The sequence below is a fragment of the Trichoplusia ni genome, chromosome 5, assembly GCF_003590095.1.
Source record: "Trichoplusia ni isolate ovarian cell line Hi5 chromosome 5, tn1, whole genome shotgun sequence".
Classification (NCBI taxonomy): Eukaryota; Metazoa; Arthropoda; class Insecta; order Lepidoptera; family Noctuidae; genus Trichoplusia; species Trichoplusia ni.
Window position 1 is genome coordinate 1,089,763 of NC_039482.1, and position 25,361 is coordinate 1,115,123.

The following is a 25,361-nucleotide window of genomic DNA, read 5'->3' on the forward strand; positions in this document are numbered from 1 at the left end:
TATTTAGTAATTTACTAAAATATTTTTTAACTCATATAGGTTGGTATGTAATACCTAACTAACCTAACACTGTCGAGAAATGTTCCCAACTTTCCTCTAATAGAGCATAATAAACAATTTTGTTTCAAAAACAGTCATAAAATCCCCTAAAGCTTACTCTCAATAACGGCTATTTTATTTCAAGTGATTAAATAATCTCTACGTCAAAAACACTAGTCACCTTGTGCACTTTTGATTTCGTACGAATTCTACTGCAGCCGCTAACCGTTCCAAATGACTACTCGTTAGAAGAGCCACAATCTCACGAGTTCTTATTCTGAGCCGTACTTACTCAAGCGTCAGCGAGTAAAAAATCAGTTCATTGAATGCTGCAGAAAAAGCTAAGGCCATTCGATGTTATAAAACTTTTACGAGTGGATGAGCTAGTTTGTTCGAATTTCTTTTGAAAAAGTTTGCCCAATCTGAAAGAGATTTTTTTGATGCAGTATTTTTAAATTTGTATCTTGATTTGAGATCGTAACCTAATTTTATTTTGGTAATTAGATCTACTATTTAATGAAATCGTATTATACTTTTTCTATTCCATATATGAGATAATATTAGTAACGGTTGGTTCAAAAGTTTAGCGACTATAAAGTATAGAGGTGAATGATGCCTCATCTATCAATTACTAGCGCGTGGTGTCGTGGAGCCGTGACTCGTACGTACGCGTGGTTGTTGACACGTCGTTCACCCAGTACCGTACAGCTCTCGGCCGCTCGACACGAGGGAACCAACGCCGTTCCGAACGCCCCGTTCTCTTGTTTTTTATACCCCATGAATCATACCAACGTAATGGCTTAAAGCTGCGTTCTAACGCAGCGGCCTACTAGAAACAAGGCTTTCAAAGGTGCCAGTTTTACTATCCTCCTACTCAGAACCTGAACATCAATCGATTTTCCTCAATACAACTGTAAAAGTAACGCTTTGGCATTAGCGGCGCCTACTAGCGCGTAGGTAGAGTGGGTAGAGCCCTTCGTTGCCAGGTTCTAATCGGGGCGTGCGGATTTGCGAGCTGAACGCGGAGCGCGCTTCTCGGCGTTCTGAGTGGAGGAGGCAAGTGGAGCATCATGGCAGCTCAGTGTTTGAGCTATAGTGTGTCACGCTGGACGTGGTCCCAGCGCGTCGTGTCGTGTTGCGGTACAGTGAGAGTGGCATGGCAGTAACATCGTGTCGCGGTTAGGGCGAGCGCGGTCGATGAGCCCGACGCAGAGGGCAGCACAGAGCCGCCGCGGGGGGGCGCTCCCGCGGCCCCCGCGCCCTTTTCTCTACCCCGTCTGCTTGCGCACTCTGTATAGCCGCGCCGCGCGCTCACTAATGCGTCATATCGCCATCGAAGCTAACGCGCTTTCTGCCGCTCTGTAACAATACTACGCGCGCGCCATGTGAACTTATGTGTTAACTTATATAGAGGCGCGAGACGCGACGGCATGCCCGGGAAGCTTGATTTTGACTTCATAATGACTTTTGCCGTTATGGACAGTGACTTTGGTGCCTGTGAGCAGAGGGACAGTAGAGTGGTACACGAGGTTGGCGCACGTGCTCACGTCTCCTTCCCGAATCTGAGTAAGTTTGAGATAGTTTATTTTAAAGTGTGACTGGATTACTGACGTCGTTTCGCCGCTAAGTCGGTACAGTGCGCGTTATTTTCGCAGCGCACAACGGGCCGCGGCGCCGGCCGCCCGGAATGCGGCCTCCGCCCCACCGCGCGTTGTCGGCGCCGAACGCGCCGCGCGTAGCGTAATAAATAAAGGCGGGGCGCGGCTGCGTGCGCGCGCACCCTCCCGCGCTCTCCGCGCCCTCGGGTCATTGACTCCCGTGTGCCACCGCCGCCGCCGCCGACGCTGCCGAAGACAACAATTTTCGGAAGCGGTGCCGCGCTCTTGGCCCTAGCGCGGTTCACCGGCCCGCGGAAACTCCAATGTCAATGCCGATGCTAGGCGGCGTAGTAAGTAGTAGCCTAGCGATCACTGGATCGCACGACTATTGGTTGACACCTTCATCGGAAACTTGTCAGGCGGTCACGTTACTTACAGTGCGGCTATTGACCCCATCCTTGCACCTGGCCCCATAACAACACCAGCACCCTTCGACAACATAAATGGACCTCGTCCAGAATGTATTATACCTACTTTACAAATTTACGAAACCGGTTACGAGATAGGCGATCGACCGACCTTTTGTGGACAAGTTAATCTCATTTGTTTGTCGGCACCCTTTGTGGACTCTCAAATGTATCAAGATTATTTAAATTTTGTACAACTACTTTGCTACAGAAATAGCAGTCCGTCCGTTTTATTTCCTGTCGCCGAAAATTGACGATTTGTTTGTTCGTTCACGATAGCCAACTATTTTAGATTTTTTCTTATCTATTTACCCGTTTCCTCGTTTTCATGTGACGCCGTGCCAGTCCACTGCTACTCGTGTTCATGGTTCTCTTATTGTTTTATACAATTATATCCTGTTTAATAAGTACTCGTTAACATGATAAATTCATATTAAGAACCTTACAATGCTGCCTCAAGTATTTATACTTTCGCTCTCCTACAAAACTTGTTTCAGGACTGGCTTACAAAACAGTTTCTAAAAAAATCAGGCTGAACATTTCCCTCACAATAATCCAATAATCAACAATAATTAAGGTACATGAAGTAAGTTCTGTGAGAGTCATTTATTTTATCAGCATTGGTAGTTTCGTAGAACGCTAAAAATAAATCTTGAACTTCCCGGTTGAATGGCGTCGCCGGTGCGGCAGAGCGCGGGGAGTGGCAGGCAGCCATTGCCCTCGCCTGGTTTGTTTACAACTCCGGCCCGAGGCCCGGTGTGGCCCTATCTGCACCCTGTGCTAGCGGCCGTAGGGTGCACAATCGGGCGCGGCGGGCGGCGGGTGTGCGACCCCTGCGCTCGCGCCATCTGCGTGCACACGATTAAAATAAACTGCCAATAGATAGCTAGCGTAAAAAGGAGCGTCGGCCCCATCGCCAGGTGCAATGCTACCCTCGTTTGCCGTTTACGTTTGTGTGCCTAGTGTTAGGTCAGTTATTACCACGAGATATAGCGGCCGAAGCCCCCGTGGCCTCGTGCCAATGACCAGCCCGCCTCGCCGGGCCTCTCGATCCAACGGCTAACTATGTTAGAATCCACGTGTTACTCACGACGAGTTTACCATATCACCATGAAAATCCTCTAATTGTTTCGCGGGTACACAGAACTCAATAATTTTATAGAAAACATATTTATGTACATTTATGTTGACTGGTTGTTGATTAAAACAACAGCGTCAATAGTAAAATTCGGTTACTGTGCTCAGTTTTCAATATCACGTTTGTTTTGATGCTTTCGTTTAAAACAAAAAGGATGCTGTTTACATTGAAATAATGCACCAGCAAAGTGAACCTTAGCGCACTGAAACCAGAATGTGTAGAGGGATGGCCCGAGTTGCGTGATCCTCAACAAGTTGTGGGGCAGGGAAGCATGCGCGCGCACCCTCGCGGCCTGGAAGGGGTGAGGGTTGTACCTATTCATCCCTCGCTCTGCGGGAAAGAGAAGGCACGTGTTTCAACATACCTGTTGGAAGCTACGACTGAAACCAGATCAGTATTACGTCTTATTCTGCAAATCCGCGTTCCGCTGCGAACAACGCTTAGTTCCTAATTCAATTATCAAACTCCTGAAGGAGATCGCCCCTTATGCGCTTACTAAAATAATGCTTAATAGTACGTAATAATTCCCGTTGCCAGTCATCAGATTGTAGATAATAGCTATATTATTAAGTATATAATATACTTTACGGCTAGATTAATGTCTAGAAGACTCATTAGATGTGCGAACGCAGGCCTCGTGCGAAGTGGAGTGCAACGAAGCCAATGCTGCCGCAACGAGCGGCACACGCAATGCGCGGTATGTGAAGAAAGCTCATCTCACCCACATCGTAATCTAATATTGTACCCACATACAAAAACAAAAAAACAATCATTTACGCGTACTTACAAAGACAAAAGAACGCGACTACTTAAATACAAGACATTTAAAATGTAGGATCTGCGGCATTCTGCAGACACAATGCGGCAACTACAAAGATGGCGCGCATGCTATACTAAATCTGCCTGGATATGACTGTACCAAGATAGGAACCCGTTTTGTTAAAAAACGCAAACAGTATAATGTGTACAATTGATACACAGATTGTCCGTCAATGATTGCCGGGTTGTTTGTGTGCGCCCCGAGAGCGCTACATCGCGCGTCGCGTGTCGTTTGGAAAGCTATTACCCGTGTCCACGCTTCATCGAGTGAATCCCCTCCATTACTCTCGTGTTTTCGAGATGCAGCATTTTATTCATAGTACAGTAACACGTATATTGTTATGGAGGGGCCTGTTAATTCTATTCAGTTGGCTCTCAACAAGTGGGTTGATAGCTGAGGGCGATATCGCGGCGTGTCGGTAATAACAACAATACTTTTAACATGGAATTATGAAAAGATAATAATATTATTAAAATGCTTACTGATCAATATAACATCAAGTTTGCATTTTGTATCGTTTAAATAATTTCACTTTCATCTTTAAATCTTAGTTTGGTTTCATTATATTTTGTAATAAACGCGGTACGGTAAGTGAACGTAAACTCGCTGTCAGTTAAAGTTTAAAACGGTCACAATTTATCGGAGCGACGACCGTTGGCTTGATAGAACTGCAAGCTGCGCAGGATATGACGTCACTCTTCACTATTATCCGCCTACGTAATCGCAGTTTTCGACTACGATGGGAGCAATACAGACTCCGCTAACGTTAATTTAATTGTTGATTACAATTAATAATTATTTTAATTTATATACTTGTTACAAATAATGTATGGGACAGGTGTATGGCTAGCATTGAATTTGTTATACTACGACCTCACTTCTATTTTCTTCAGATTCATTATCGAGTTTTACGATGTTATTTTTGCACATGCGTGGAAGCCACGACTTGACTCGCCGAGATAAATACGTCGTAATATTTATTTAAACAATACGTGCATTGATATTGGCAATAAATAAAAGCGTAAACAAACAAGAGTTAACTACTTCTTTATCATTATTTTAGAGGTGACTTTTAATAAATATTAATTAATTGTGTTTATATTTAGGTATTATCGTGTCGCGTCATACAAATCCTAAATCGAATATCGATTTAACGATATCGATATTAAATTAAATATTAAAATATTGCTTTATAGACACAACTTATTATGAGCATACTGCAAATATGTAATTTTGAACTGTCAAAATAGCTTATTTTCAGGAAACAGAAAGCAAGATAGGGACCAGAATAATATAATATGTAGTCAAAGTACAGAATTGATAATGGAGAGGAGTATAACAAAACACGATCTAAAGCTACAGAAGTATTTAATGTAAAATGTTATATCATGCGAAAGGATAAGACAATAGCGCCTTGACGATGACGCCATGACGCTGTCCGCACTGGCTGGATATTTGAAGCGACGCGTTACGTGACTTGGAACTGTATGGTCGAATTTGAATGAATGACTTTGCATGGCTAACCAGTCATCCGGTGAATCGAAGGAGTCTCTAATTTGCAGCCGTTTATGATTCGAACGCCCATCCGACATTCAGAATATTTAACAGAATGATGTATCATTTTGTAGAATTCAGGAGACGGCCGACATGTGTACATATATTTGAATGCATAAGTTCCGCTATCAGTAAAATTTTTCTCTAAATATTCAGCGGCAAGCAGTATTTATCGTACAACGGTATTAGTAGTCGTTAGGCTACATTCATCAATGTTGCTTGCTGAATATTCAAATGTTTGCTGGTTCTAGACGAGGAGCGTGTGCAATAAGATTTTTGCTCGGATCGGGAAATGCGGGGTCCAAAAAAATGGCGAAGTCGGTCACGCGACGTACCGTTACGTCAAGTAGAGCGACGCTGCACGCATTTAACATTATCATTACTAACGTGACCGCGAATACGATTCAATGTCTAGCCGTACTTTCGGACGCTACCGGACTTACAAAACTGTCCATCTAAAAGAATCAATTCCTGATGCAGTCCGTTAATTAGCTGTAATTCCTGATAAATATGAAAAAGTAGAACTATCAAATAAAAAAAAAGGTTATCTTACTCAGAGTCCTTTTAAGTACCTGTAAAATATCCTGTTCTAGAAGACAGATGATGTAACTCTTATACATCTGCTTAAACCAAGCCACTATTTGGGCAGTCTTACAGCCTTATTCATTAAGTACACTACTACACTTGATCATTGTTTTTTAACGTCTTTTTGCCACTTTACAGTGAACCTTTTACTAGTACAGGGGCAATTTTTGTAAATTCCTCAGTCATGTATAAGACTAAGAATTTTTCGAACATATAGATATCAACAATTAAATATCCATCCTGCACTTAATGATTCATAACTTAATGAATTTTACGAGATAGACATAGGTATACGTACTCACTGGTCAGGGTGGTTTAATGAACTAATTTCGTCAATTGAAACGAATATGTCGAGGCCGGCAACATCCGTTCTGTTAATTAGTTAATTGCCTAAAGTAGTATGTACCTTACGTACGTTCCGTGTAACTTGTAATATTCCGAACTGTACCCAAATATTACCTATATTTTTACTTGGATATGTCATCATTTGTGGTAACTAAGTTATTGCCGTTTCGTATGCCCTAAATAGCTTTCAAAATTACTTTACGGATGTCAAAATCGAATGAAACAAAATTGTTGATAGTCAGTAAAAAAACGAAAATCTTTTACGTCTAAAAGGTATTTATGAATTAAAATAGTATCTATGGACACTGAAAACATTCAACAAAACTGTAACAGTGTTCATCCATCTCTATTTCTATTCCTATTAAAATGGATCGTAAAAACAACGCGGAGTAACTTACGAAAGCATAAAAAGCCCACTTTACCGGTATTGGAATTTTTAAAGTGGTCCATGGAACAGGAACGCCAGAGTTTATGTTCGAGAGCGGCAACAATACGGCACAACTTTCTGGAAGTTGCCGTCACCCTGGGGCGCGGGGTGAAACGAGTCTGTTCGGACTCTCGCGCAGCTACCTGCGCCTCTATTAAAAAACTTACCCCGGCCTACGAACAAACAGAATAGGCGAGTTTAAATTTGTGCAACACATTCCGTGTCTGTGACGCAGTTTGTAATAATAATTCTAAAATAAACGCTCAATACAAAGCCGCTTTAATACATCGACGCAATTTAATTTTCGATTCACGTTATTATTGTGTATTGTGGAAAGTTATGACAATAATTAAAGTTTCTGAAGTTCGAATGGCGAACTTTATACAATAGAAAACTTTGTCGTTCCATGCGAAGCAGTTGCCGTTGAGATTAGAATGCTTAAAGTTATTCTTAGTGGTGTTATATTATACTCTAATGTTGCGGGTTTGTGAGTAATTTGAATTGTCTCAGTCAGGTAGGTAGGCCGGGTGCATTCGGCGCGTTATCTTCGCTAGGGGCCGCCGGCCAGGCCACACCGGGGTGGTTTGGCAAACATATGCGACCCCTCGTTGAATACTGCCTCTTAACGACGGACTATGCATAATGCTTTGTAAAAAAATTAAACGTTTTTGAAATTTCAAAGAATTAACAAATACTTTTTGTTTTGTCACCCAGGTACAATTGTTAAATGGCGTCAAAGGAATAGAATGAAGAATGTCTAGAGCCCGGAGCTGTGATGGCCGGTCATTAAACCTCGCATATTTACAGGTAAGTTAACATGTAACCTTAGGGTTTTGTTTCTTCCAAACCCACCGGGGTCCTCGTTGTACCTTTAAATGATACAACTGTCACAATTGTTAACCATTCAAAAGGGTTAAAAAAAGCGAAAATATTCAAGGTTGGTGTTTGATTGTTCGAAACCAAGCATTCTTTTATATTGATAGGATAGTTCGAACTTAATACATCATGTCCAGACAGAAAACATCCTAGATTACATTACTATCCTAAAATATGTAAAAACCGATTAACATTCAGCTGTTCACGGGGAAATCCACTTATTTAGCTCACTGTATTGAAGGATAGCGACATAAACGATAATTGCGCTAATTAATACAGCCGCAGCGCGGGCAATGTAACTAAATTCTCAAATTCCGCAGCAATGGACGAGACTGCGCTTCGGCCCGCGGTTTACTGAATATTGGACGCGAGCCAACAGACTTACTACAACGTAGAATAAAGTCGCATTATGATACGGCTATTGTTTTGAAGAACTTCATACGTTTTGATAATACGAAATTTTGTAACAAACATTAGGGAGTAGACTAAAGTTATAAATGGAAAAACTGAGTAATCGGGGTCTACTTAATCTTAAAGACTGTAGTAATTGTAAGAATAAGGCGTTCCACGTGTCTCAACTATTAATTTCAATCTCTCAATCGTAATATACGCTGATGTTTAGGAATCGTTCTCTAAATCATTTCTGTCTTTAATGGGCCAATTTCCGCGGAATGTTCGATAACACGCTACGAAGTTTAGGCCCAGGAAAAAACAAGAGCCAGACTTATAGAAGAGACACATTAATTTTATAAACACATCAACGTAACACGTGCGACTTTAAAAATATGTATCAAGTCTAGACAGTCTCCATAGATTGTAAAATTAATGTTGTACTATACAGTAACGATAAAACAAAAAGAGTAATTTAAATTTTCAAACTAAATTTGAGATATTGTGTACTGTGTGTGAAATTGTAAAGTTCAAATACAGACCAAGTGACCCAATTAATAAACATATGTAGGTAGCTAATGAATTTATGCCAAACCAATACTGACACAGATTTAGTACGCAGCAATCAATGGAATCCTACGACCCCTACGTGTCCAAACCGCGGCATTTGATAACGCAACATCCAATACATACATCATACATGTCACACATATCTGGGTTTCAGGAATTCGGCCGAAACAATCCGGTTGCAGAGCGTACTGTTAGCTCTTCAATTGTTTGGCGCCGTTTTACGAGCGGGACGGAGCTGTACATTGTAGAGCGGCATCTCGCTCCCACGATAACTGTCCCACTTTCAGGGTCGGTACAGACGCTGATCCGTTTAGGGTGCGACCGCAGTAAAGCAAGACAGTTAAAGTGATTACGGCGCTTACTAAATCTTGTAAACACGGATATGTGTTGCGGAGGCGAAGAACTGTTAGTTTGAATATTGAGGTTGAATAACTCTTTCAGTAGGTGGGTTCTAGTGCTAAACAATTGATAGTTTGTTGGCAACTTTACTACAAGAAAGATGTTTAACATTTTTGAAGTATCGTTATAAACTACTTAGTAACATATTACTTTAAAGTAGTTATGTCTACAACGAATAATAACAAATTCATAACAAAAGGAAACATGCAAGATATACATATGTAAGTTACAAAAACAAAATTCTTAAAAGTAACTTATTTCATGAACATAAAATATTAATTTGTGGGCTTACCTTCATCACTTACAAGACGACTATTGCAGAGCGAAGCTGCGGTATAGGATAAAGAGCAACGTATCACTTTCACAAATACAACAATAGAATTAGGATCGTGGTTTTAGGTATCCCTTGACTCTGGCTTAGGCAAATGTAGGGGCCCGGTGTGTTTTTAGTCGGGGAGAGTCTGATATACCCCACGTTGCACCCTCGGCGTGGGTTAAAGTCATTAACTTGTCACGCCGGACAATAAAAAAGTAGGTGGTAGGATCTCCAATAGTATTCTTTTTTAGGAATTGAGTACGGTATTGATGCTCTTTGGAGTGCCAATTCTGATGCAATTGTCGGAGCCTATACGAACTTTAAGAAGGTCTTACTATCAGTACGTAAATTTTTTAAGTGACCTTTACAATAATCTATAATGCGATCAGATTTAGTTACAAAAGCGTTGAATTACGTCTCAGTGCTATGCATTTCTTATCCGTCGATAACGGATGACGTCTTTAGAATATGGCATTCCGTATCACTGTCACAACAAACGTAATATTATTTGGTATTATTGGTTATCGCTAGTTCGTATGTTTGTTTGAATTAGAATGATTAGAACCCTGTCAATTAGACAAATACTTGACTCTACAATTGTTATAAAGTTCGTTAAAAGTTATTATTAATATTAGGCTTGAAGTTTTGGTCTAAGTGTCTCTACGCGTCTCTAGTATTCAGTTCCCAAATTCGATAAAATAAAATTATTTTGCCTTTTGGTTTCGTAAACCAACAAATTGAAAGTACCGTCAAATTTTCTAAAAATCTATCTTTATATCGACTATATTCCTGTAATTGTAATGCCGATGGCAATGGCGTTCCGTTTCGTTCCACCGCACGGCATTCAGGTCGGGAAAGTATTGGAAGTCCAGCGACTATTGGTATTAACACATTCCCAGACGGCAATACGGATAGCAAGACGCGAATACAACACCCTTTTTTTTCGAGCATTCAGTTTTGTAAAAACTACCCTTATAATTATCGGATTAAGAACCATTTTCAATTTCAATCAATGAGTTTGATCGAATCTGTTGACGTTTGTCAGAGAGATTTTACGCATCGCTTGGAGCTATATATTATATTTCCAAGTGTGTTCTCAATTTAAACTTAAGACATTCGTTACCTAACTGATACACAATATTAAAGTTAATATAAACATTCGGAAATGAGTCTCAAAATTCAAGTTCTAAATCATGAGCGACTCTTGAATATGTGATTATTATAATACCTGAATAATACATTTTATTTCCATGTAAAATTCTGAATCGATCTGAATATTATTATGTGGGTGTTTGCACGATACACCAGGGCATCTAATTAAAATATTTTCGAGTGACTCCGTAATATATGCACAGGCGGCACGGGTCCTAATAACGGAAGTCACGAAGCGAACTTAAATCCAATTTATTACACATCACTGATTTCAACTGAAATTTAATATAAAATATGCAATCTGTTTGGAGCAGGAAATAGGAATTGCGTTATGACATTCATGCGAGTAAAGGACGCAGGTACCTAAATATCCACAGAAATGGATAATATACTGGATGTTAACTTGGTACTTTTGGAATTAATTAGGCATTGATGCTGTAATGTTCACCTCCAAATTGGGGCGGCAAAGTACGCACTGATTTTCAAGATACATTTACATAAAGCTTAGTCTTAACTAAAGGTCAAACGTCAAAAAATTTAAAAGGCTATATTTCCAGCACTACATTTTGCCCAGTTACGTTTTTGATGTAGAGACAAATATATTTCAAATTTTCACTTAAACAAAATGCCGATTTTGAAAGTGTTTTTTTTTGCATTTAAGCTATTTTCTAGTTCGTTTTAGAGACGCTCAAAATATTGTTAAAAAATACCGTTATGTTATTTAAACATTACACGTTAGCATTATCACATTCATCATAAATAACCGGTCAATTGTGAATCGCTCTCGAGACAACTATGGTTTCCTACAATCAGATTAGAGGAAACAAGAATTGGTCACCCGCAAAATTATGAGCTCACCAAACGTTGCTTAAATTCGATGTTTATTTGTTGTTATAGTGTGAATAGAAATACATTATCTGTGAAAATTTCAACTGTATAGGTGTGATAGCTTGATGACAGACATACAGACAGACGGACACACAGCGGTGAATTATCTAGTAATAAAGTTCCGTTTTTACTTTTAGCGACAGAACCCCAAAAATCAAATCCATCCATTCGTTTTAAAAGTGTATTTTATATGAAAATATTCCGTTTATTATTTACGTATCGTAGTCAACTGTATGCGATTAAAACGGGAATTCAAAAGCAAGAGCAATTGCATGTGAGCGAGTGGTTGATAAATCTGTTATTAATCGTCCCCGCGGAGCAGATAACGCCACTTTGTATTTATTATAAAGAGACGATAATAATGTTTCGCTTTTTACAAATGACTTTCAACGCTGTCTAAATAGGAAAGTAGTTATATTTTCTGTCTGTCCGTTCATATATAGAAAAGTTATTTTTTAACAGATGACGTGTTTTTGTTTTAGTAACGTAAAATAGTTTAGTAACGTTTAATGTAATCTTTTGTTTAGCCTAATTCTGTGGAGCCCTCCACGTCTCCCGTCGGAATAACACTCAACCGGTTCTTTTAATATAAAATTGGATACATTTTAAAATAGAAAAGAAACAACTTTAAAGGTAGCACGAATATAGCCATTAGCAATTCACTCACTGAAAAGGTCTTGGCATTTTTCCCTATTTATTATTCGATTTAAAAGCCAATCTACTGCACGCGATCTAAATAAAATATTAAGGCATCCCTCTATAACCCATACATGATTAACAGCTTTATATTTTAAAACCATTGCTTCAGAATCATTCATTTAAAAAAAGTTATACTCGAATTTAGAACATCTATCTAAACGCATTACGAAAGTTTACGCTAAAAAGTACGCGCTCTACTTAAAAATTCTCGATGTTAATGAAAATATTATCAATCTAGGTTTATTGATATAATATTAAAAAATAAATTGACAGAGGTCGTTTAGTTGTAAAAATATCCCAATTGAGTCACAATCGAGATCGGAAAGGTCACACAACACAGGTCTATCATGTTTTGTTCGTTGCGTAACTGATAAGAGAATTCAATGTTTGTTATATATCATAATGTATTAGATAACAGCATTTTGGAAACAAGTTGATTCAAATTTACTGTAGATACAAAAGAGCGAATCATGAAAATGGACCTTACTGGAGTAATGATAAAGCCGTGATTAATTTGAAAGAATTTCTACGCTTTAAATACGGCTTCACTTATCACGCGCACTTATTTTCTTGTTATTTAAAATAGTTTGACAATTTCACGCTAAAAATAAGTGCGTTTAGAATCGTGAATTCAGACGTGAGAAATTCAAGTTTTCTTACGTGTTTTCACCACATTTATCAGTTTTCATATGCAGCTGTATTGCATTAGTTTAGCTCAACATATATAAATATCACAATTTACAGCGCATACCAGTTAAATCGAAACAATAAAAGAGTAAAATATAATGTTTATTCGTCGGTTTGTCCGGAGATAAAGTCAGGATTGATTTCAAGCTTGGGACCTTGCCAAATAAATGGCGCACATAATTCTATCCCACCGATCGTCTAGTGTTTTTCTTTAACAATATTGGTCAATCGCTACCCTAAACTTGTTAACTGTTAACAATGTCATTAAACCTCTTTGTATTTTTTTATCATCAATATTTTAAACATCGAAGCTGTTTTCATTTGTCTCGGTAAATTGGATAAAACCAGTTACCATGGGAAGTGTTTAATATAATTAGCTGTTTCTGATCAAGTGTCCACAAGGAAAAATCTTTTGCGTGTTTTTGTCCTATTATTAATTAAACTCCATCTCCCATGGCTTTGTGTCTCAGTATAATTAAACTAGACTTTGATATCTCGAATAACTCCAGTTTAATATTATTGTGTAAAGAATGAGATTTTACGATTAAATCTCAGCGAGCTTTAGCTGACTTCGTTCATAGCGGAGTCATAATAACTAAAGTTTAATGTTTTGTGGACCAGATTATATCACGGAAAGTTTAATTATAATTAGTACTTGTGTATTGCAGATACGACTACTAAATCGCAAATTATAAAATATCGTTTTAAATACAGTATTTCAACGTTCCAAATTTATATTCAATTTAAAAAGTCTCACAACCAGGCTTCATTCTAGGTTCCACTTTTAAATTAGCGTCTCTAAATAATAAAATAGTTTATAAACTAAAACGAGGAAAGATCTTGACATTTTAAAGTGAACTGACGAATGATACTCATCTCGGTGACCGAAGCCCACTTCTATTGCATTATTAAGTCAAGGGCCCCGTCGTCGGCCGGCCTGAGTCCGCAGAATTACATGGTAATCTCAACTGAAGAACAAAAATAAAATAAAACGAGGTTCCGTATATAAAGGGTAAAAATGAAATAATATGACGATGAAAGAGGCGCAGACGTCTTCTGTCACCAGTCAGTACTCATGTAGCATGAGTTTGTATATCTGTTGCCGGTAAAACAATAAATAATACAAATTAAAACCAACAGTCATACATTAGTTGGGAGACCATAATATATATATTTTTTCAATTAATTTCTTTAATCAATTAAAGAACGCTCTTTTCTGTAAGGCTGACTTGTAGTCGAACCGTTTTAACACTAAAAAATATGTTAGGTACGTCATAAACTTCCCGTGTAGGTTTGCTATAGACATTAAGTAAATATAATATTGGAAAAAAAGACAATATTCTTTCAAGATTCAAGATAAATGGATACATAGTAAACTATATAGAACTTTTTGGACGTAAAATGATTTGACAGCACTCCATATCACCCCCCCCCCACCCTCCCTTTACTGCTTCCTAAGTGCTCTAGCTGTGTGGCTTTTCACAAAATTTCCGCCATCACGCTATCACTGTTTCGGCTATGAATGTATGTTACTTAAAAGGCACTCGTGTGAAAATTGAACGAAGTACTTTTGAACTGACTAAAGTAATTATCTAATTTTGTATTTTTTCTAACAGCTAAGCTCAGCTCAGCTTTAAACAAGCATTTATTTTCGTATAAGATCAATAGGTACGATATTAATACGTTATTAAAGTTGTATTGCAAAAAATCGAATCGTTGAATGGCGTTGTAAAAGTTGGCGAAAAAACGCGTGGCGTTGAACCCGCAGCGGCATCACCGAGGCCGTTACTCTGAGGTCAGCAGGTATCGGGAACTGCCGACTTTGGCAATGACAAGGACGAGACAGCGGTGTTTTTGATCCGCAAGGTCCACCATAATATGTATAATCTACGCGAATACGCGACAACAGTTAAATCTTTTGCTATATATCGACAAGAAATAACAGGCTAAATACGGCTGTTACTCGCGACGATTTATGTTTTGTACAAAGAGTTAAAAAAAAGCAATCTACAAAAATATGCTATTTTATCATCGTTCATTAATAGATTTCCGAGTCAGTAAATTAATTATGATATCTGATTGAACAAAAAAAAATACACATTGGATGCCGTAAACATCCTAGTTATGAACTCGTACAGAGAAATACAGACAGAAATTTAAATTACTAAAATACGGATAGACTTAAAAACCTCTCAGAGCTAAGTTACTTACATTTCAGTTTTCCTACAAGAAATACTCTACTAAATGAACACTAAGAACTACTAAGAGACCTTGCTCTCACATTTAACTCAAACGTAATATCGAGCCAACTTTGAGAAAACTTATTTCATACTTGTTTATTTACCTAAGTTTGCACGTCTCTGGGTAATAGTATTTACGAGAAAAGTTGCTTTACTCTCAGTTCTAGTTACTGTGATTTTTATTGCACTTATTTTATTGGTTTATGACGCTGCGATGTTGATATAATTTCCAGTAGGCGGCACGAAACCAAGTTACGTTCAGTAACTGCGTCACGTTTGCAAAACGAATATTCTTGCACCAACGGTAAACTCGAAGCAATATTTTTAAAGGGTAAAGAGTTTTTAAAAATAGAAACATAAATCCGATAACGATATTTTATTTAATGTCGGGACTTATTACAATTCTATTTTTAAAGCAGGATTTATTTTTTATTGGAGTTTTAAAAATAGAAGGTGTCGATTTACTTATTTTTTTTTTATCTAACAGTTTATTTTTTATAACCATAAACATTTTCTTTTTTAAATACTAAGTTTATTCGATGTATTATTGGCATTCTATCTACCGGTTTTGTTTTGTCTCAACTTTTATTTGACACGGTTTAATATTACGTTTTCACGCTAGAGCTATTTCCCTAAAATGAAATATTTGAGAAATAAGTAGATACGAGATACCTACAAGCCAACAGGGAACGTCGTCACTGGCACACAATGAAACACGCATGCGCTGTACGATTGATTTGTAAAATAACGCAACCTTTACCAATATTCGCAAACTCTATATTATATTTCCTCTTCTTTTTTTTTAATAATGAAATCTTATCTTAAAATGAAATTGGACTCTTGAAATGTTGAGATTGTATTATTGATATTTAAAATAGTATTGATTAAAAAAATAAAATGTGTAAATTCGTAAAGAAAAAAAAAACGTTTTGGAAATAAAAAAACTCATGATTTTTTTTTCACACAGCACAATGACGCCTATTTATTTTAAAATTAACCGAATTAAAATCCGAAAAATACTTAAAAATTTAAAGCGGTACTCTTTAACATAATATAGATAGGTATATGTGTAAATTCTAATGTATCAGCAAAAAGTATGAACATGAAGTGTCCAATCGGCGCGCGGGGGTGAGCCAGCCAGGGTCCCAACGACTTTGGGTTCACATTGCCGGGTGAAAGTCGATCGGGCACGACGCGCGGCCAAAAGACGCTCCTTCGTAACCTACATACAATTTAAACGCACAAAGTGAACACAACCGAGTCCCAAATTTGTATTGTGACGGAATTCGCTAAAAAATGTAAGTAACCTCTTTTGTTTTTATAGTAAGGTAAACAAACACCGTATAAAGTACTGCGTACCACAAATAGTTGAAGTGTTTTTAAAAAGGCATCTTAGACCCTTGTTATAAAGTCCTATTTAGCTTAAAAACTAGCGCTACTAAAATCTAGAACACATAGATACTACGTCATTCGAGTACTTATAGGCTTTTTAAAGGTTACTTACTTTAAATTTATTGATTATTTTCGTGTCCGTGTTTGGTTTACAATTTTTTAAGAACCCCACTTTGTTTTAGACCAGTATTGTAAACAAATTGCGGAATAAGTTTATAATGCGTGTCGCGGTTTAATTAATGAAATAATTAGAAGATGGTGACATAAGTAGGAGGTAAACCGAGGCCACACAAATATTTCCTGTCAAAACTTGCCTTAATAAATGACATAGCAAGCAAACATTATAAATGATTGATATTAGGTATAATGTTCAAATCAATAACTCAAACAAATACGAAACAGAGGGTTTTCTCAAATGTACATTACTTCAACATTTTGACATAATCTCTACCTGGCTTACGTCAAAATAGAATTGTTGGAAACATATCTATGGATAATTGGAAAACATTTTATCGAATACCTCTTATAATTGGCTGTTAACTCGTTTCTTACAGTATCATCTGCTTACCAAAATCTCGGGCCTTTAGTCAGGACAAAAAAATACGCAAGCATGGCGTTGTTGCCATATACATATTTTGCAATCTCTCACAGATCCTTATTTCTAAGTAGATTCAGATATAGTTAGTTAAAAACGATATTTGATAAATAAGTCACATAAAAAAATACCAGAATCTTTACTAGAATGTCTCTACAACCTTCACCGAACTTACAACAGATGATCGGATTATAAATTCTCTCTATTTAGAATATCAAGAGGGTTGTTATGCATGCTTGTCTCCCGTCATGTTGCGACCCAGTCGCTACTCTCATTGCCCGCGACGTAAACGTCATCTCACCTTATAGTCACAATAAGCAAGCCGTGCACCGCTTATCATCACTCTAAAATAGGTTTGAACGCCCCGTCTTCGCCAATCTTGCCCTTGTCGCCGTTCATAATGTTACATGGACATGTTTGCTCTACATTTTTCACAGTATTGAAGCAGTCTTTTTGGATCTTTGGAAGCTTTACTTAAATTTTGTTACGGAAGAATTTTGTGTCATATCTTCCTGATATCTTTGTGTGTCGGGATTTTAGATAACGTCTTAGTTATTAACTAAGAAAGTTTAAGCTTTTCGTTTTAGTGGTCGTAGTATTACTGTAATACAGTTATTTATATAAACTAACAGTTACAAGTGCTACTACTTTTTTCTTTAGTAAGCAGTCACTTCGCGCTCGACTAACCAGATTCCTAAATTAAGTTAGGAAGCGGAAGAAACGTCGCGAATCGGTTGACGTTTGGGATAGATATTTATTATTCCACAAAGCTGCAACACTGTAAACCAATATATCAAACCGAATCACGGAATGCAAACATACATATTTTATATTCACTCCTGCATCTATTGAATTTATTACATATATTGATTTTGAAAACTTTTGGTTATTATGTATTCACATTGATAAATTTGAATTACAATACTTCTGAATAATTGAATTATGGTAAAGTTGTTTTGAATGTTTTACAAACGTGTGTAAAAAAACTGATGTTTTATGAAACGGGAAGTCAGAATTTACACTTCGCGTAAGGAGCTCTAGAGAATACTTCTCGGACCCCTACCCCAGTGACGTCACACTTACATTACCAAGTGCCATTAAACTATCTTCCTATCATCTTTGATTATTTAATATTAAAAAAAAGTATTTATTCTTAACGTATGAAAATGTTTCCGTACTTATTATTCTGTTGGTAACGAATAAATTTTAATCCAATTGTTTTTGAGATTGAGATTATATTCAAGGTTAGGTGGGACGTTTTCGGAAAATATCACGTTAGGCAACGTGAAGTTTGAACAGATTTTATTGCTCAAATTCAGAACAGTTTTTCTAAAGTTTTTATTTGAATCGTTCGAACGCCGACACCATTTAGTGAACACGAATATTTGAAAATAGGTTTCCCAATAAAATTCGAAACTGTTGCATTTTACGAACACAATGTCCGTGAAACTGAAAGTTTGAAACAGATGTACATTTAAAATTGGCTAAAAAAAACTTTTTTTTAATTGCTCGTTTTTTTTGTGCAGATATGGACTCGTGACTTCCAGAAGACCAGTGAGCTGAGCAGAGACTAGACTTGGTAAGTTTTAATAATACACGTATTACGTAGAAAAGTAGTTAGTTATTATAGTTGATTGTTACGTTTTATTTGCCACATGCGAATTTATATACTGCTCGTGTATAAAACCTGTGAACAGGTTAGCTATTGTTTATTATTGTAATTACGCTGTGCCACTGCTCCGCAATTATGTTTAATTGTTATGAATGTTAACAATCTGTAAGTCAGTCTACAATTGGGATCTAACAACTATTTTCTGTTGTTACAGATTGAACGCAGTCTTTTGTCAACATGAAGATATAACTTCGTGAGCTTCGGTCGACGATTGAAAAGATGAACTAAAGATAAACAGGTAAATGTCAATTTCTTCTTGTTTTTTCTTTACGTTTAGTTTACTAAGTATATTTAAGGTAATTATTGCTCAGCGATGTTTCATCACAGCGACTTATTTATGTGCGAAAGCGACTTTTTGCAGTGTTCCTCGCGAATTATGAATGAAGTGTAGGTTGCATGTGAACCGCCATGGGAAGGCTGAGATCACGGAGTGTTCACGGTGTATGCTATATAAATTGTGTAATTACTTTGAACTTCATTTACAAAAAAGGATTTATGAGTAAACAATCTTATGCTACCAAAAAAATACTAACAGATGAAAGTAACGAATAATTTTTAAATAATAATTAATTAATGATTAAAATATGAAATTTTAACGTTCAACTCCTTTTGACTTCCCATCGCGTTCATTTGTAACACACTTCAATAAGCTCGCGAAAAACAGTTGTGTAAAGAATTATTAGAATGGTTTTGTGGTACATTTGACAGCCTGCCTTATGGAGCTGCTGCCGTCAACAAGCCGTGGAGCAGACCTAAGACGCGGGGATACAAACAGGTAGGTCACACTCTAATGAGAGGAAAATCACTTTTTCTTTCATGCAATACCCATATATCATTACCCTTTGTTTTATTTCTATTGTGTTATATCCCACCTATCATGACGCTAGCGAATTTAGCACCAGCGATATGATCTTGTAATGTCACTATCATGTGTCGAACTGACGTATCTAAATGTCTATTGATAGCTGATTAATTAAACGAGTTCCATCCATGAATGTCATTCGCTTGTGTATTAATAAACGTCACTTACAATATTTTCATTCATTGTTAGACGTTATCATGTTGTTATCGTACGTCAATGGCATTAGTTCGAATTGCATCGTCAAGTTCAATATTCTAGGTTAGTTTTGATAACCGACCAGTGTTAAACAGATAGTATTTTAAATAACGCAGGTGTAAGAAAATATAAAAGTGATTAGAGTAGTTCCATAAAATATTAAAATTATTTTCAATATTAGACGGTATTTCAAAATTGCAGGTGTGCTAAACATTTTGTTTTATAAATTGAAGCACGTTATTAACAATCATTCGTTACGGATATATAACGAAGTGTTAAGGCCGATTTTAATATTTATTTGAATACACTTTACTCCTTTGACATAAAAATGATTAATCCTCTTTGTATTTGGGTCAGAACATTGTTCTGCTCGTAGACACGTAATTAAAATTGACCCAAAAATGGTTGCACTTTCGAAATGGTTATTTCAACTTTTACTTCAGTTAATTTAAAACATATTAATTACTTTGAACTCCGTACTTTTGTTGATTTGCAATATTTCAATGTCAAATATAAAGGTTAACAGTGAATCATTTCATTTGTGTCGGGAATAAATATTTTAATCAAGAAAACAAAAACAGAAGGGAAAAATTGGATTTCAAATTTTAAATAAGGTTATTTTTCACGGGCTTATTTATCTGGTAGTAAAATTAGTACACAATTTTAAATATGCATATAACTAGGTAACCTAACCTGTATATCTAACCTGCAAACCTTTAGCACAGTAGATACTCTAACGTCAAAAACTGTAAATTGAATCGTCTCATCAAACCGCCGCTTATTTCATATCCGACATTTTTGAGTAATAAGCAATTTCAAAACTTTTCGAGCATGACTAGTGACTTACAAAAGCCAACAAAATTGTTAAACAACGTGTAATGATATATTTGAACTCGTTTATAACAGAAATTGTGTGTGTGTTATTCCTTGCGGTCGAGGTGCAACTTTGCATCGAAGCGATTGTATAATTACAGTAATTTGACTTTAACAGCATGTTATTTACTTTACTGTACGTTTCAAAGACTGGGGTGTGTCATTATGACGATGCCACTAAGACTTTCGGCTGTATTGAGTGGTTAGTGAAACAAAAGACGATGCTACTCTGAGTGAAGTTTGTTGAGGGTCGCGCTGAGTATGCAGAGTTGCGCTTCTGCCTCCTATAGCTTTAGCCCCAGTCGTCGCTCTGCGGTCTTGCTCTCTGCTGTGTGAAAGACAGGGGTAGTGAGATGTCCAGGACATCACAAATTCTCACTACCTTGTCTTTCATGCGGATTGAGCATCATTCTTCTCGCTACGAGACAACCAAGACAACTGTCAAGAAGACGTCTTCGATATATTTTATTTTATATCTTAGTCTGTAATCATGTCTCCGGTAAGTATGTGAATGTTGACGATCGCTACGAATCTAAATCAGTCTGCCTTCCATAACATTTATTCATTAATTTCGATTTAATTTCATTTTATTATCAAGTAATGTACACTTTTTAGTTTTGTACATCCACACGTAGATTAGTCATGACATGTTATGTAGGTATTTTTGTGTAGTTCAGAAGTAAATGAGAAATGTATTTACACGCGTATAGCGTATTAATCCAATAGAAAATCTTACTGTGATGTATACTAAGTCATTCATTCCTGTAGAATAGTAAACAATCGTACCTACATTATATTTGCACACGCTTGAATCGTGCTTAATTTTTATTTTAATATTTTGTTGCTTCGACTGCGTAGGTCTTGCTCGTAATATACGCATATTCTATTCGTAATCGCTTTAAAACTGTATCAAAGCAACTATATTATGTATATAAAATACTAGTGTTGCGATAACACGTCCGTAATGTATCGATACACGCCGAACAACGATTTTATATTTTAATTTCCAACCGACAAATAAAAAAATAACAGACTATCATTTTCAGTTATCAATTCCAAATGAACAACACTCGTCGAAACAAAAATTGAATAAAAAATCCTAATCCGATTAGACTATCAATAAAAATGAAAACGTCTATTGTTCAAATAAAACTAGAAAAAAGAATACATACAGTTTCAATTTTGCATAGAGCTCAGTGTGCACTGTGCGTCGAAGGTTATGCAAAAAAAGTCGCGGACACCGGATTTCCATTTGGGAAATATGGTTAGATTTAAAAACCATCGTAAATTTTTGAAGCCGTATTTGTATAAGAATTGATTTCGGTGACAGTTAAAAAAAAATGTTTTGCAACAGGTGAACCTGATTTTTCGCGGTAAACGAAATAAAATGTATTCACAATTTTTTATTGCATACGGGATTTATATTCGTAAAACAGCTAACAAAAAACATGTTAATATTTTTGTTAATAAAATAAAAGTATAAAAACGGCTGGCTTTTTAAAACATTTACATTTGATATAATAAAATAATTAAACTTAAAATGCAATAACAAGAAAAACAATTCATCTTTTGTTTTACATATTTATCACAACTACCCACTGTCCACGAAGATAAGTTTCAGCATAATCATTAGTTACTTAGCAACTGTCGGCAAGCAAGACAGTCACACCCGCGTCGTAAGTTTACCCATCACTTTTTTGGTGTAATTTATCTATTAGAGAAATTGGTATTGACGTCTAACCATCCATTGTCACCAACTAAAGGGACAGGTAACCATAGACCCGTTCCAAGAATAGGATCAGGCCTTTGTATTCCCGAAACAATAGGCTGCTAAAATATAACATTCATTTTCGGTACACAATACACGCGGGGGTGACACAATATTTCACTTTTAGAGAACATTAATATATGTTGATAAAATAAGATCAATATCTATGTACGAAAAACTCTAAAAATGATATTTAATAATCCGACGTTGGTTCAATAGCATTCCTAACTGCTGTCAGACAAAGAGTTTTCAATCCTTTATGAACTATAGAGCACTTTTTTCGGAATTTCACGCACAGAAGCGGTACACAATATATTTCGAAGCTCAGTCTAAAATAAAGCCGGGCTTCGCCGAAAGGCTTTGTAGAGATGTCAAAGTCAGGGTATGACCGTAAAAGGCACAAAAATGCAAAAATCTATTTCAAAGCGTTGCAGCCCTTTTAGGAAATATTCGATATTGGCTATTCAATTTGCCGCAATACCCTACCTGTCCTAGTAGACAAATGTAACATGATACATGAACACACTTCCACGTATACGTAATTAAGCAACTCTCGACTTCAGCCTGTAAACTTTTCTAGTATTAGTACAGCTTCAGTCTGTTAACTTATGTAAAGTGTTCGCGAACTCGCAACAGTTTCTTTCATAACTCGACGACGTCGTCGACGATATTAATTAATTATTTTTACTGTCAACGTGTACACAGTCATTCGGAACTTGTGAAGTTTAAAGCAGACTACCAAGCTAGTTCGGCACCGTGAATTTTTTATAACGAACTGTCTGGTTACATTTTCTGAAGTGTTTATTTTTATGCAGAAACATTTTTGTACCTACGAAAGAGGAAAGATGCTTCTTAACTAATAATTCAGATTTTACGATGAAAATCTAAAATCTGCGGATATAAATTGTGACAAATTATACTGATGAGTAAGTGTCTATGGTGGTACTCAAAATTCAATTACAATGATTGTACTTATACTACAGTAAACTTATAACCAAAACAAATTTTAGCAAATTAAGTTGAATATTAAATCAAAAAGGTTTTATTCAAAACAGAAATAATTCAACTGTATATATTTCATACAACTCGAATTATCACAAATGTAACTCAATATCCACTCACTTCATTTGATGAGTTTTACATTTATTACCTGCTTCCTAGGAACGCATTTAGACGAGGAAATATAAGAGATACACAGAGAGAGCAATTTGCAACGTTGGTAAACATTTCAGTTTGCATTCGCTACGTTATCAGGTGCGCTGAAACTTTCCATGAAAACCGCCCCTCAATAGACGACGGTATCAAAGAACGTAAAATTATTTAAATGCACTAAGCCTTGCTCGTTGTAATTACTTACATACATATTTTATGCAAACACTAGTTTGTTTAGATGAGAATTAAAGAGAAATTGTTAAATAATTTTTTACACTGTCTTAAGCTTTTGCTTATAAAGCTCCATTTACGATGCAACCTATATAATGCGGAACATTTTAACAATCATTAGCCTTTAGAAAAAAATAGTTTAGGTTTAGACAATGTTAAATTAAAAAAAAAATGCGTAAGTGCAATAGGAAAATAACTGGTCAGTTACATACCAATAAAAACATTTAAAAATAATGCCGTATCGCTTTCAGCGTTTCCATTCCGCCGTTTCGTTAATAAGCTTAACTCTGTAGTGACTGCCTCCCCTAACCATACACCTATAGCTTGCCAGTTATCAAACAGATTAACGATCTGAGTTCAACACGTGAGTGCAGGGCCCAGCAACACATATCAACCGTAGCTGGAGATTAATAGCGACTATTAACCTATGATACGCATCCCTTTAGCGTACGGTACCGCGGTTGGCGTTGGCATGGCAACGTAATCCCTATCGCCGAGTTCAGATCAAGCATTGAACCCCTATATAAATGTGAATCCTAATGGTGTTGAATGTCAGCCTGTATGCATCAATATAATAATGTATAATCAATCAGAACAAAAAAGTGATATAAATACGTGAAACAGTAATTGCAATAACGATTTGGATTATACAATACCTAAATCAGACAACCTTTTCGATCTAAGTTCTTTTACCTCATTATAGTATTACTACTAAAAGAATATTCATATCTGGAAAACAAAAACAAACAACATTATTACCAGTAGATAAAAATATCTCATACAAAGACAATGCGTAATTACACGTCCTTTCATGGGTTACGGCTGAGTTGTTTACAGTATAATGTTTCACTTATTTGTATCATTTGTGACGATACGGGGCAACGCTAATTAGCGATAAAACGTCTCACCACATCTATATATAGAGATACTTTTTTCTCAGAACTCCATGAACGTTGTTACTGTTTGGTAATAACTCGGAATAATAGAATTAGGTTATTTTCTCGTATGATAGTAAACACGTAATTCCGGGAAGGAAAGATTTACTCATGTTTTGGAAACATTGACGTAATTATCGGCCATCGCGTTCTGTTTATAAGGAGAGTGATCATTTAACAAGCAACATGATTGTCCTAATAGTGCGTGGTTTCGAATTTCGGACAGGTTGACCGCGGAAGCGACATGTTGTTTTCTTCCTTTTCAAATACAAAATCACAAACTTGCTAGCCTCTTAGCCCATGATAAAGGACTTATTTTTCGTTCGAAACTAGTAAACTAGTAAAATATATAGATGTAGTAATTAGAAGTATTTACATTCTTCAATAACGTCCATCATGTCTTAAAGTTAACCGTGATTATCACTCTCTACCACACACGCAATAACATGAACCGTTGCAGAAAACCCTCACTTTCCGCCGTTCCTCATTCACAACC

The 25,361-nt window shown here is 36.6% G+C and overlaps 1 long non-coding RNA gene across 2 annotated transcripts in view; it reads left to right on the plus strand.

Moving 5' to 3' along the window:
- Positions 1-601: 601 nt before the first annotated feature.
- Positions 602-25,361, plus strand: part of LOC113493966 — a 38,472-nt gene continuing 13,712 nt past the window's right edge. Inside the window, exons 1-6 of one of the 2 annotated variants that reach the window (XR_003400619.1) lie at positions 602-1,605; positions 1,695-1,987; positions 7,688-7,780; positions 18,704-18,756; positions 19,004-19,087; positions 19,558-19,624. This is a non-coding gene — a long non-coding RNA (uncharacterized LOC113493966). The remainder of the gene's footprint in view (positions 1,606-1,694; positions 1,988-7,687; positions 7,781-18,703; positions 18,757-19,003; positions 19,088-19,557; positions 19,625-25,361) is intronic. The other variant, XR_003400618.1, reaches the window with a different exon arrangement.